Source organism: Oryzias latipes, chromosome 19 (assembly GCF_002234675.1).
Source record: "Oryzias latipes chromosome 19, ASM223467v1".
Classification (NCBI taxonomy): Eukaryota; Metazoa; Chordata; class Actinopteri; order Beloniformes; family Adrianichthyidae; genus Oryzias; species Oryzias latipes.
In genome coordinates this window covers 8,609,273-8,621,486 of record NC_019877.2, presented here as the reverse complement: position 1 = coordinate 8,621,486, position 12,214 = coordinate 8,609,273, and the positions used below count along the sequence as shown (strand labels likewise).

Genomic DNA, 12,214 nt, shown 5'->3' with positions numbered 1-12,214 from the left:
ACTCTCAGTTCAGATGATAAAAACTTTACATTTTTTTGGTATCTATTTATGTTTTTCTGCTGCCACAAGTTTGCGTTTAAAGCTTTTTAATAGTGATTTATTTTTCTGTCTGGAAGTGATGTGTGAAATCAATGATGTAATGATTACCACTACATGTTTTGCTTCATTTTTTTTAATTTTACAGCCACAGTCATCTGCAGTTTGATACTTAAATAAAAAAACTTTGCTTCAGAAACCGTACACATCAAAATTGTCTACTATTTGGAACACATGTATTCCACACCGTGTGTTTTACAGATGATGTGTCCATTGAATCTTTGCTTTGTTTCATGAAAACTAACAATTTTGTTTTATTGGCTAATCAAGGATTAGTGCTGAAATCAAAATTTTCATTAAAAAGCTCTTTTTTTATTTTTAAAGGAGCTTGATTACGTTCCTGTCACAGAGCGCCACATTAAGCTAAAGGTTTTGTAAACTTCTGATCAGCTTTTTTTTACATCAATATATGACCTTTTCTTCTTGCATTGGGAACTCCCTTGACTTTGTGTTTTTGGATCCCGGCAGGAACTTTAAAAATAAAAATTCCACACCTGAAAACATCGTCGCAGTTTTTACAGAAATAAAAAAGGGAATATGACTATCAATGTTGGTATCTCACCACCCCTCCTGACAGCACATTGCTAAAATAGGAGATCATTGAAGTCAAACTCAGACCCTAATAATACTCTAACACGCATAAAATGCTAAACTGAAGGTAAACCCCTTAAAGTCGTTATTTCTAGAAATGTCAATATTGACATATTTTAAGATTGGAGTTAAAGAAAAAGCCCTATTTTTTGTACCGAGGTGTCCAACGTAATTATAGGACAGAGTGATAATATAAAGGAGAAGATAATTTATTTAGTTCTTCAGGAGTGCATCAAAGTATTCACAGCATCAAGAGATTTTTGCTTAGATTTAGTCTAAAAGCAGGTGTGAGAAAGGCTTTTAAACAGGGACCAGCAGTAACCTGGCATTCCCTCACAGCTGTGAAATCACACTGACAATTTTCCTTGAGCTGTTTTCCCTCCAAACGCCTCAAAAGCATGCAGCCCTTCCTCATTATTTCTTAAAATACTAATACACGAGTGACCAAATATGCAAGCAATGGTACATCATGTGCACATGGAGTTAATAAGAGGCTAGATACAAATACAAAACAGACTTGCAAATTGCCCTTCACTAGTTTTCTATATATTACTGCACACACATACCTGTGGAGTCTGACATCACACTGTCTTGCGTTTCTCTTATTTCCCAAACCCCAAATCCTCACTGTGGTGTTTCAAAGACGACCGCCGCTAACTGCTGTTCACCTGTCCAACTTCAACTCTTCCGCTCTGCGCCTGCCTCTGTAACTCTTTCGTTGCTTTTTTTTTTTTTTTTTCTAAAGCTGCTGGTCACACGAAAGGTTTGTGAAAGCTTGCTCCAATGGTGGCTGCTGCCACTGACTTGTTGTACTTTAATTGTTGTTGCTAGGCGATAAGCTTCTCCAATTCTTCATGCAGAGTGGAGGGGGGAGAGAGTTAGAGAATAGGTGGCAGGGGGTGAGGAAATGCTCATTATGGGAGCCTAAAGCAAATGATCGGCACAGAGCAGGGGAGGTGTTTACGGGAAGGGAGGTAGATGGAACGGGAATGAGAGAGACATAGCAGGTGCATCTTCCTATTTCCACCTGGAACCACTTTCTGCCGTCCACACTATTTAAACTTACCACTCATTCAATAAACTAAAACACTTCATGGACATCTGGAAAACTTGTCCACATCTGAATAACCAAGGTTAATCTACAAAAATCTGAACTGCTATATAAAAATTTTGCAGATATCTAAAGATAATACACTGCAGTTTAGTGATTCGGTGTAAATTTGCAGTGTTTTAACAGTGTGCTTCATATTAACTGGAAGCTGTTGTTATGTCTACAGATGCAACTTCTTTGTCTGCGAAACATCAAAGATAAAAAAATGAATCAAGCTAGACGGTTTATCTTGTTCCGATTGTCAACCATTATTTCCTTTCTCTTTTTGTTTCATTTTTAAGGCAGATTTTTTTTTTTTTTTTTTTAATTCACAAGTGGCTGAATGGCTTCGTTGGCTGGAGTACACCAGGGTCTGCTTCCCAGGGGTGCGATGGGCTTCATCCAGTGTGGGTCCTTAGGCAAAAACCTTCACGCTGCTGCCTAGCTTTGTAGCCACAAGGGGGCCAAAGTCTGGGTCTCCCTGTGCTGCTACCCAGCCTGGATGAAAATACAGGGTTGTGTCAGGAAGGGCATCCGGCGTAAAAATCTCTGTCAAATGTCTGTCAAAGTTGTTCTCATATTTTTATATATATTTATATATCAACACCAGAGTTATCGCTCAATAAATATAGTCTTAAAATTACAGAATTTTTTTTTCAATAAAAAAAATGAGAAACACTGTTACATTATAAAAGGCCTTAGATTTTTAATAAAAGTGTGCTTGTTTGAAAATTCATGATTTATGTCATTCTGCAAATTATCATGGATGCTAAACAAAAGAAAGTTGTGAATAAGGATTAGTTAAAATACAGAGAAATACTAAACATTGTATTCTTCAACTCAAAGTACAGTGATGCGTTATCAAATAAGTTTATAGTAAATGCATGTTATTGTGAAATCTATCATCTTTTAACTTTTTTCCCCCAAAGTTTAGTAGAACTTGTGCTTCTAATCTTCCCAGTTGGTTAACAAAGTACAAATATCTGCATCAATTGGTTGATGATGAAGATTGCATTGGATTAAAAGTGCCTCAGGAGGAACATTTCTGTAACAGCGGGCACAGTGTCACGGCCCACGCTGCTCTTTACACCATGAACTGTGTTTCCTTAACAGGCTGACCTTTTGTGGGACATTTGGCCTGTGATATCCTTAAGGCAAGCCCTTTACATAAATGTGAACATAGGATGCTGCCTGCTCACAGCAAACTATAATTGGGCAATTTCTACCCCTCTGTGTCATCACTGACAAATTTGAATTTCAGTTTCAGTTATTCCTATTTTTTTTAAATATATTTATTTATATTAAAGAAACTATAAATTACCAGTAAAGTTGTACAAGCTAAGACCTAAAACACACACTGCTCAGTTTGTCTAATTAAACTTTTGACAGTAAAAGTTTTAGAATAGAATAGAATAGAATAGAATAGAATAGAATAGAATAGAATGGCTTTATTGTCATTGTGCATAGTACAATGAGATTTAAGCATCACCATCAGTGCAAGAACAGTAAGGAAGGGAAAAGTAGTAAAGATAACATTGTAATATAATAAAATCAAACAAGCAAACAAACAGTATATACAAGTGTGCAATATAAGCTGTAAACTGTATTGGAGAGTGCCGAGATAATTGTGCAAAAACTTTGAACTTTTAAATAAAGTATTTGTTTTCGTTTTTTTGAAAACATTTAACAATATTGTAAAACCGGCTGGGAACATAATCCAGTTCATAAAATAACAGAAGAATTAAAACAAAGAGAGAGCAACCTCATCACAGGAGTAGTCATGCCTAAGTCAATTTTGATCGATCCTTTAATGAAAATATGTAAACTACCAGAAAAATTCTCTACTGTTTCGAAGTCTTTAAATGTTTAGGGCTCCACCACTTCTATGCATCAATCTACCCAATTCTAGTTTCAGAAAAATACCCACCTATCAGCATTTCAGGTTTTAGGCACAGCTTGAGGATCACAACAGGGTTCCCCAACACCTTTTACTCAAAGGTAGCCTTCTAATTTTATCCAGCACTGATTTAACACCTTGAGGCAAATACATTTGCAGACATTGTTTATTCTCATAAGAAAACACCTTAAACGCAATTTGTCCAACTTCTTGACGGGCTCTCAGCAGTATCTTGATGGCCTTTAAAGGTACTTTGTTGGCCCTTGGGGAGGAATCTGACTGCGGCAGAGCAAGCTTCCCAACAACATCAACTAAACAATCCACAATGGGGTAAGCAAAGGTGGACTTACATTCTGAGTTTTCAGTGTATTAAGTAAAATGGTAAAGTTTGTTACAATGTAAATTTAAACAAAAATAAAATATATATTAGAAACATCTAAAAAGAGGGGGGCAAGTAGAGGACTCAAATTTGAGTTTGAGCAAAGTTGCTTGTCTGGAAGACAAATTTTGCAAAACAAGAGTTTAAGATAGGATTTTTTGGCATCCATCTACATTTTTCAAGTTTGCATGGAAACTGTGATTGATAATAAATGTATTAAACACTAATATCTTTACCAGATTTCTGAAGTGTAGCCACGATCAAGAACATCCCAATTGTTCCTTTGGTCAGCATTCATTTGTGACAGCCAGAAATGGCAAATGTGCAGCAGCTTTAGGGCTGAGAAAAACCGGAGTAAAGAAAACAGATGATGAGAGGCAGGAACAGCTGAAAGCCAGCTAGATCTGACAGGCAGATTCATCAGGAGAAGAACAACTGGCTGGTAATGCCAGATGCCTGACAAGAAGACAGATTAGAAGGTAGCTAGTTAGTGAGCATGTCTGTAGGTGGGCAGGTGTAGCAAAGACTTAAAGAGGCCACGTGCTCGGTTTGTGGATCGTAAACTGTCAACAGGATTCAGTGATGAAGCAGTGACAGGGTGGGTCTTCTATCCTTCTGCCTCACTGTCTCCACTTCATTATTTGTATAGGAAGCCCCCTCCCAAATTTTGTGGTCGCGGGACCAAAGGGACCTAAACATGGTTCATAAATCAGCACAGCAGAGACTATGGATATTTACCCATAAATCACTGTGGCGGAGCCACCTACAATCAGACTAATGGAGCTGGAAGACGTGCTGTCATCCAAGCCATGATGTCATCAAGCGGTGGGTGTTGATGTTGGTGGTGGGTCTAGTCGTGTGTGTGTGTGTGTGTGCGTATGTGTGAGGGTGTGTGTATGGAGGGGATGCCTGCATATGTGGCTGTGGATCTCAAGCTATGTCCGTGTGTGTGGAGAGGTGTCTGAATATGTGGTGGAAGGTCTGCAGTTCTGCTTGTGCAAGTGTCTGTGGTGTGTGTTGTATGTGGGAGGTAAGATGTCTGTTTATATGGGTTTGTGTGTACGGGGGTGGCCGCTGTGTGGGTGTGCGCATGAATTTGTCTGTCAGTGCTTACTCTCATCATGTCTCTCCATTTATGTTAAACTGATCGATGCACATTCCCACAAAACACACAGACAGTGCAGTTGCACATCTTTCGCTAGACTTTGCACAGTCAAGCCATACACACTCGCTGACATGCAGACACATGAACTCACAAGCACACACTTTGGTTTTTGTGGTTATTACTGGCTTACAAAGGGTGTGGGATTCCATGGAGAAAATCTAAACAAGTCGAGTGGTTAGCACGGGTCTGCCACGTTTCCACACAATGGCGCTCATTGACATAAATAACGGGCGACTTTGTGAAATGGGACACCCATTAACTTCTCCCCCACAAATAATTGCCCATTAGATCTTGGATGAAAACTGGATTGAGAAATAACTCGTCTCTGACGCTAAATGCAACTTGTAATAATGAAAAGTCACATTGTGAAAGGGGCCTGGAATCTGTTACGATGGGTTGGCTTTTTGTTCTATCATCCCGCCAAGAGCTTGGATTGTCAACAAAGAGAATTGTGGCTTGTTGTAGGAGCTCTGCAGACTGTACTTTCCTTTGGTTAAGCTGTCCTTTGAACATGGAAAAAATTATGAAAAGGGAAAAAAAAGAAGACAAGATTACAAGGTTTAATCAAAGGTGGGAATATATTAATTCAGCAGAAACAAAAGAATATCATAGGGAACCAGAAAGACAAAAAGAAGCTAAAAAAGAAATTTTACAACTTTGAGCAAGTCAGTATGGACGTTAATGATGGTGACTCATATACTGCTGCAGTGCAGTCAATACTGATGCCACCCATGACGCATATATATTTACTCTTAGATACCAGTGACGGCAGACTTCACCTTTGATGAATCAAAGCACGTGGTTTTGTTGTCACCCCTATGTGTTCTCTGTAAATTGATGTGCCAATGTCACTTCACTTCTACTTACTGTCATTTGCATCACTCTGTGCAGATCTTCCTGTTTGTACATGTCACAACTGAATGACAAATGATCCAGAATTCATGACTCATTCACAAAAGCAAATGTCTCCTGCCAACATCCCTCAGAGTGTACCGCTCACAATACTAAAACAGACACAGCAGCATGGGGTGAGTCACTGATGATGGACATGACGGTAATTATCACAGTTCAGCTCGGGTAAAACACAGATCTAGGGCTAGTCTTTCATGTAGATCCACACAAAAAATCTACACTAGACCTAAAAGATTTACAAATGATCTAATTGACAGATAAGGCAGACTGTCTTAGCTGGTGTTTTGTCAAACAGGCCTTCTCTATAAAAAATATTTTACATCTTCCTTCAACAAAAATACAATAAAATAAAGTAGGAATATTGCTATGGATATTGGCAGACTGGCTGGTTTTAGTTTACTAGTAAAAAAATATAATTAAAAAAATGCAAGAATGCAAAAAAATCAGGAAATGCCAAGATAGGAAAAACAAATTGTAAACTAAGAATCACTGAAATCCCTCTAACCAACCAACCAAACAAAGATATAGCAAAAAGCAAACATTACATGTAACTATAAAGAGCTGTAATTGTCTAATTGGCCAAATATAAAGATAATCTATACTCGTGTTAGGAAATAGCTACAATACAAATGAACAGAGCCAGTATTGAAATATTTCAACATCTAAATGTGCACACCTTAGTCTTGGAGACACAATTACATTTGCTCACCCTAAACATTCTAGTGGCCAAGGCTATTTATTTTACCTCATTAGTTTTAAATGGCCCATCCAGACGTTACAGTGGCCCCTGCTTTTAATCATTTGAGAGAACTGGGCTCAAAGCTGGTTTTGTCCTCTTTGATGTTCGTCTGCTAACCAGCCAGCAGCCAAAAGTCTCTCCTCCCTTCTCCTCCTGCTGTTACAGGCAGCAGCCCACTCTGCTGATTTCTGTTTTGCTAAAAATGTTTTAAGACATTGCCTTATGTCTGCAGAATCTGTGCAGACTTCCTGATGTAATACTAGGAACTCCTTTTGAATTTAAGTGGACTGGTGAAATCTTGTGCAAACAATTTTTTTCTCTTCAATTCCCAGTACTGCTGTAGGTGAAAGCATATGAACAATTACAGCTTCACTGTTGGCATTGAACTTGTCTTCACATTACACATCAGAGTTAAACAGTAACATTGGAGAACTCTCAAATGTCACTATTTATTAATAGCTAAAAGGCGCTTTTTGGGATTTTTAGTGTGTATGCAGAGCAGTAACGTGTTATTACTAATATAGCAGAAGCAAGATAAATCCATCACATGACTTAATAGAGTCAATTTTAAAAAGTCAAACAGGAATTTGTGATTGAGGGTGTAGCATGCTTTGAAATCTACAGGTGCTCTGAGACGTTCTAGTGATCTAAAAGACAAGTCTGGAGGTATTTTATATATTAAAAAAAGATTAATTATTACAGACCTTTTACATTTTGAAACCATTAAAAAAAGTTGTCTCATTTTTACAAGATTACGTAAAATTTAGCCGTTTTACAAAAGCAAAAGGCAAATCATTACCAAAAACAATTTTTTGAACATTTTCTTCATTTTTCTGCCAAGCTTTTACAAATTGTATGTTGGTGTTTCCCATGCTGAAACCACTATTGCACATATTTTACACCATACAATAACAATAAATAAAATAAAACAATTAAAACTAGGTTCAGAAATGTCTAAAAATGTTATCAACACATTCAACACGAGTACATTTAGTGAGGAGACAATTTACAGTTTTAAATGTATGCATTTTAACTGTACATACTTTTTAAGTACATAGACTTTTGTTATTAATAAAACGTGTCATTGTGTAACAAATATTTTTGGAACGCGACCAACTAACCTTTAGGTCAATTTTTCCTGCTGGGTGTCTTGGTAGTCAAGGATATGACTACTAATTGTTTGCCAGTTTATGGTAAAACTATTCTATCTTTGTAAACTTTACTACTGTCCCACTGCAAAATATTATTCTTTCAAAATACATTGATATTCAAGCAGATGTTCATTATACAGCTGTTTCTTGGTTTTGTACGGTGGCCCTGATGTCCAATTCACATCAACAAATCACTCAATGCAAAAACATATTAAAGATCGTAGCCACATCTGAAAAAGCAAAACAAATAATTGGAAAAAAATACCATTACATTTTAAAAATCAAGACAAGATTCCAGAAATCGTTCAGTTGGATGATGATGTTTGAGCTTCGAAGAAGAGGGGAAGTTAAAGGATGTTTTGTCCGAACTGTGGTAAAGAAGTAAATAGAGTAATCATTGAATTTTTGCAGTGGCTGTGACCAGAAGCTCAACAAAACATTGTCCGTCAGAAGATATTGCCGTGCCAAATAACTTTCAGTTGAAAAGGTAAAGAAACATCTTCATCCAATCAGGGACGTCCTATGACATCCCATAAGACTTACCTTGTCCGGTTTCTTATTTTGCTTCGCTTTTTAATTATGAATACTGGAAATTACTGTTTTTGAAAAAGTTTCTTTTTTATTTTGTTTACATTTTTTGGAATTGTGTTTTGATTTTTTTAGAACTATGTTTTGGTTTCCCGAAATTTAGTTTTCATTTCCAAAATGTAATTTTGTTTTTTATTGATTGCAGGGCCACCGTAGTTTTGAAAAGTATAGTGTTAAGGAGAATTGTTCAGTGTAATGAAACACTTGGAATACAGGGCTAAATGATTAAACTCTAAACTACATTTTTTGTTACCATAGTTTTATCTGTAACCCTGTTCATTCATATCTATCTTTTTTTAAGCAGACTACTGGCCAGTTAAAAATCAGTTTGGAGATTTTCTTAGTTACCTCAAAACGTCCCTCCATGAAGTACTATGAAAAACAACATTAAGAACTGCTAAAAATAAACTTTTTGGGATATACTTTCTTCTGCTGTTACTACCTGTGCTGTCATTTCTGTCAAAATATGTACAACATAAAAACTTTGACAATTTTGTAGTTTTTTTTTATTTTTTTTCCATCCACACAGCATGGCAGACACACTTCTGGGTTTCACTGGGTGATTGCTAACATATAAACACTGCTCCATGATGTGACCCCCCATGTGACTAGGTCAAATCCCTTACATTGCCAGTTCAAACTAAACCCTGGAAAACAAAGTCTCACATCAAAATATGTGGATTTCAGGGGATTTGGGACTACAACTGTTAAAAACTCATTTTTTTGTTATCTTTATATCGGGTTTATTTAATTAATTTATTATAACACTGTATGAAAGCATTTAGCTCCAAATACACAATTGTCATGATGGGTCCTCTGAACTTTTTTGGGAATCTTTCATACTAAATATGACCCAAAAAGACTCTTTAAACAGTGGAGTGGGTTTGCATTGGAGCCGGATAATGTATTTAGTCATGACACATTAATAGAGCAAAAAACATGCTTAGAAATGAGCTTGCTGACGTGTGTTCAACTGCAGTGTCTGCTTCAGTATGTGTGCTTAAGCAAGCGGGAGTGTGTGCACGGTGAGAGTCTTGAGGCCCTCGCTGTCACTCAGCCCAGCTTGCAGGGTGGTCCAAACACTGAGGCCTCTTTACTCAGTCTTACACACACACACACACAAGCACATGCACACAAACAAACAAACACTCAATGGTGTACATGTAATGACATACGTAACAAAGTATACATAAATATATGGCTGTATATATGACCATAATGAAGCAATCAAATAACCTCAGCGCTTCCCCTCTTCCTGTCCCAAACCATACACCTAAATATACAACCTCGGAGTCCATCGCAACACAGCAGAAAAGACCAGGTGAAAAGGACGGGGCAACACAGCAACCCTTTCATGCTTCACATTTCTTGTGGCAGAAGGTTTCCCGTGAGGGATACCAACTGACTGTGTAGTGCGTAGAGTAAGTTACTGTCATTTTGCACTTGTTTTTTTTCCAAAAAGGTGTGAAAAACCTAAATCACCGAATTAAAAGAAGAGACCTATGTGGGCCAGCATTCATCCATGTGTCTATTTAAAAAAAGTTATGCCACAGAAGTGATTAAAAGAAAAATATGAATGACCAGGACAGTCTTTAAAAAAAAGGTACATAGTTTTAATTTTTAGGTAATAATTTTGTGGAAAAAATACAAATATTACAATTCTTTATTACACTATTATTTATAATTAAAATATATTGCAGAATTTTTTTTAACATCACATTTAACATTTTAAAGGGAAAAAGCAATATTTAATATTGAATTAATCCAAAATAGTGTAAATTGTTATTAAAGGACAACTAAAGGAATCAGTTCTTAAAATTTTAATAAGAAAACCTTTACTTTATTAGCATTTAGATATCTAATTATCTTTTCTACATTCTTTTATTTCTTCCCAAATTAATTTAACCCTCATTTTACCCTCTCCATTTAGCTTCTGGATGACACTTTAAGGGCCCAAGGGCAGAGAGAAAAAGAAATCAACTTATCAAATTAAATCGGCTCCTTAATTGGTTAGACTGTGTTAGTGCGTTGTGATGATGGGATTTTTTCCACAAGCTTTTCCCCCCTCAAGGTACGCATGCCCTCCACATGGGCACAGCACTTTGCATAACACGACAGGCGTAACATAACAAATCACAGCACAGCTCGTGGAGGCTTGGTCGAGTACACACCGACCATCAAGGTTGCATCACTTTAGATCTGTTTTTTTCAGAATTAAATGTGGAACATCATAAAATATTTCGTCTTGTTGTTACATGTTCTCTGAGTATGATGCCAAACTTTATTAAAACTACAAAGAACAATTTACGGAGGGATTAAACACCATATACTGACAACATACATGAGGCAGCTGGTCAGGGCTGAATTATTATATTCCATTTGCTGGCTGACTGATCAATGCATCTGTGCTTTAAAATTAAATTATTAGATGTAATCATGCCTTCCTAAAGACAAAGCTACATGATCACAAGGTGTTAAACTGAAATTGAGAAGTGTATTAACCTGCAGTTTGAAACAAATTAAAGAAAAGGAGCATTTAAATTGAGGTAAAATAAAAGTAAAAAACTACATTTTCTTGCCAGTACTTTTCACTCAAACACATTTTTGGAAGGACTTTATTGCAACTAAGCAAGAAAGTGATTGAACATATATTTTCTTTTTATGATTACCAGATGATGGTTTGACTTTCATCAATGTCTCCTCTAAAAGACAACAAGCAACAAAGTGAGATCACAAGCGATTTATTTGGACCATTAGCACTGATGTATCTGAATTAGCTCCACTTTTGTCCTTAAGGTGAGGGGGGAATGAGTCATTAATATTGGTGCTACACTACATTTTTCCTGCAGCATCACAGCTTGCACAGCAGGAAATACAAGGCTCCCTCCCCTTCCCGTTATTAGACATTCACTGAATAAACACTGCAAATGAGCGCCGCTTTCCCCACAAAATGGTAATAAACCATAATTGCCTCTAATCTGAATACATTAGTCCATAGAGACTCTTGTCGCTTTTGTGAGTAATCAGAGCTGTAGGTCTGAAATATAATGGTGAGAAACATGAATCTTTTTCTGCACTTGACATATATGCTTTTGCATTACTATAGAAATGGGCGTGCTTTTAGTAGAAACACAATAAACGCTGCTATTATTTCTCAAAAACAAACATAAACAACAGAAGGATTGTTTTTTAAGAATATGTTCACATCCTGACTCTATGCTGTTAAGAATAGTAATTTTTGTTTGTTTTCTTTACCTTAAAGTATCACAATGTTCACATCAGTGTAGTCTTAGGCCAGTTACTGCCTGATTTTCTTGTTGCATGGCGTTTCCTCCTGTTTTAATACGGCAATTAAGGTTCCACAGCAAAATTTTGTTGGGTTAGAGTTAGGAATTTAACGGTAATGTAACATGATCACTTTCTTTTACTGCCTTTATGTCATAGATTTGCTGGTTATTTAGCAACTATTTCTCCTGTTGCAAATCCAGCTATTTCTGTCAGACCAATACTATCATACTTAGACTTCATGCTCTTTTATGACTTAATATTGGTAACTCTTCCAACCAAATTATATTTGTACAGTTTTTTTTAACTGCCATTAACTTC

General features: G+C 36.7%; 1 protein-coding gene and 1 long non-coding RNA gene across 7 annotated transcripts in view; one reads left to right on the top strand and one right to left on the bottom strand.

The window, feature by feature from the left end:
• Positions 1 to 12,214, bottom strand: part of LOC101159862 (ankyrin repeat and fibronectin type-III domain-containing protein 1) — a 148,537-nt gene that overhangs the window by 49,331 nt on the left and 86,992 nt on the right. Inside the window, exon 1 of one of the 6 annotated variants that reach the window (XM_023949112.1) lies at positions 1,254 to 3,422. The exons of the other annotated variants lie outside the window; for them this stretch is intronic. The gene's annotated coding sequence lies outside the window, so the exon portion shown is untranslated. Of the gene's footprint in view, positions 1 to 1,253; positions 3,423 to 12,214 lie in introns of those variants that run through there. 6 annotated transcript variants of the gene reach the window in all.
• LOC111946375 overlaps positions 1 to 12,214 on the top strand; it is a 118,737-nt gene that overhangs the window by 96,986 nt on the left and 9,537 nt on the right. The gene's annotated exons all lie outside the window — the stretch shown is intronic.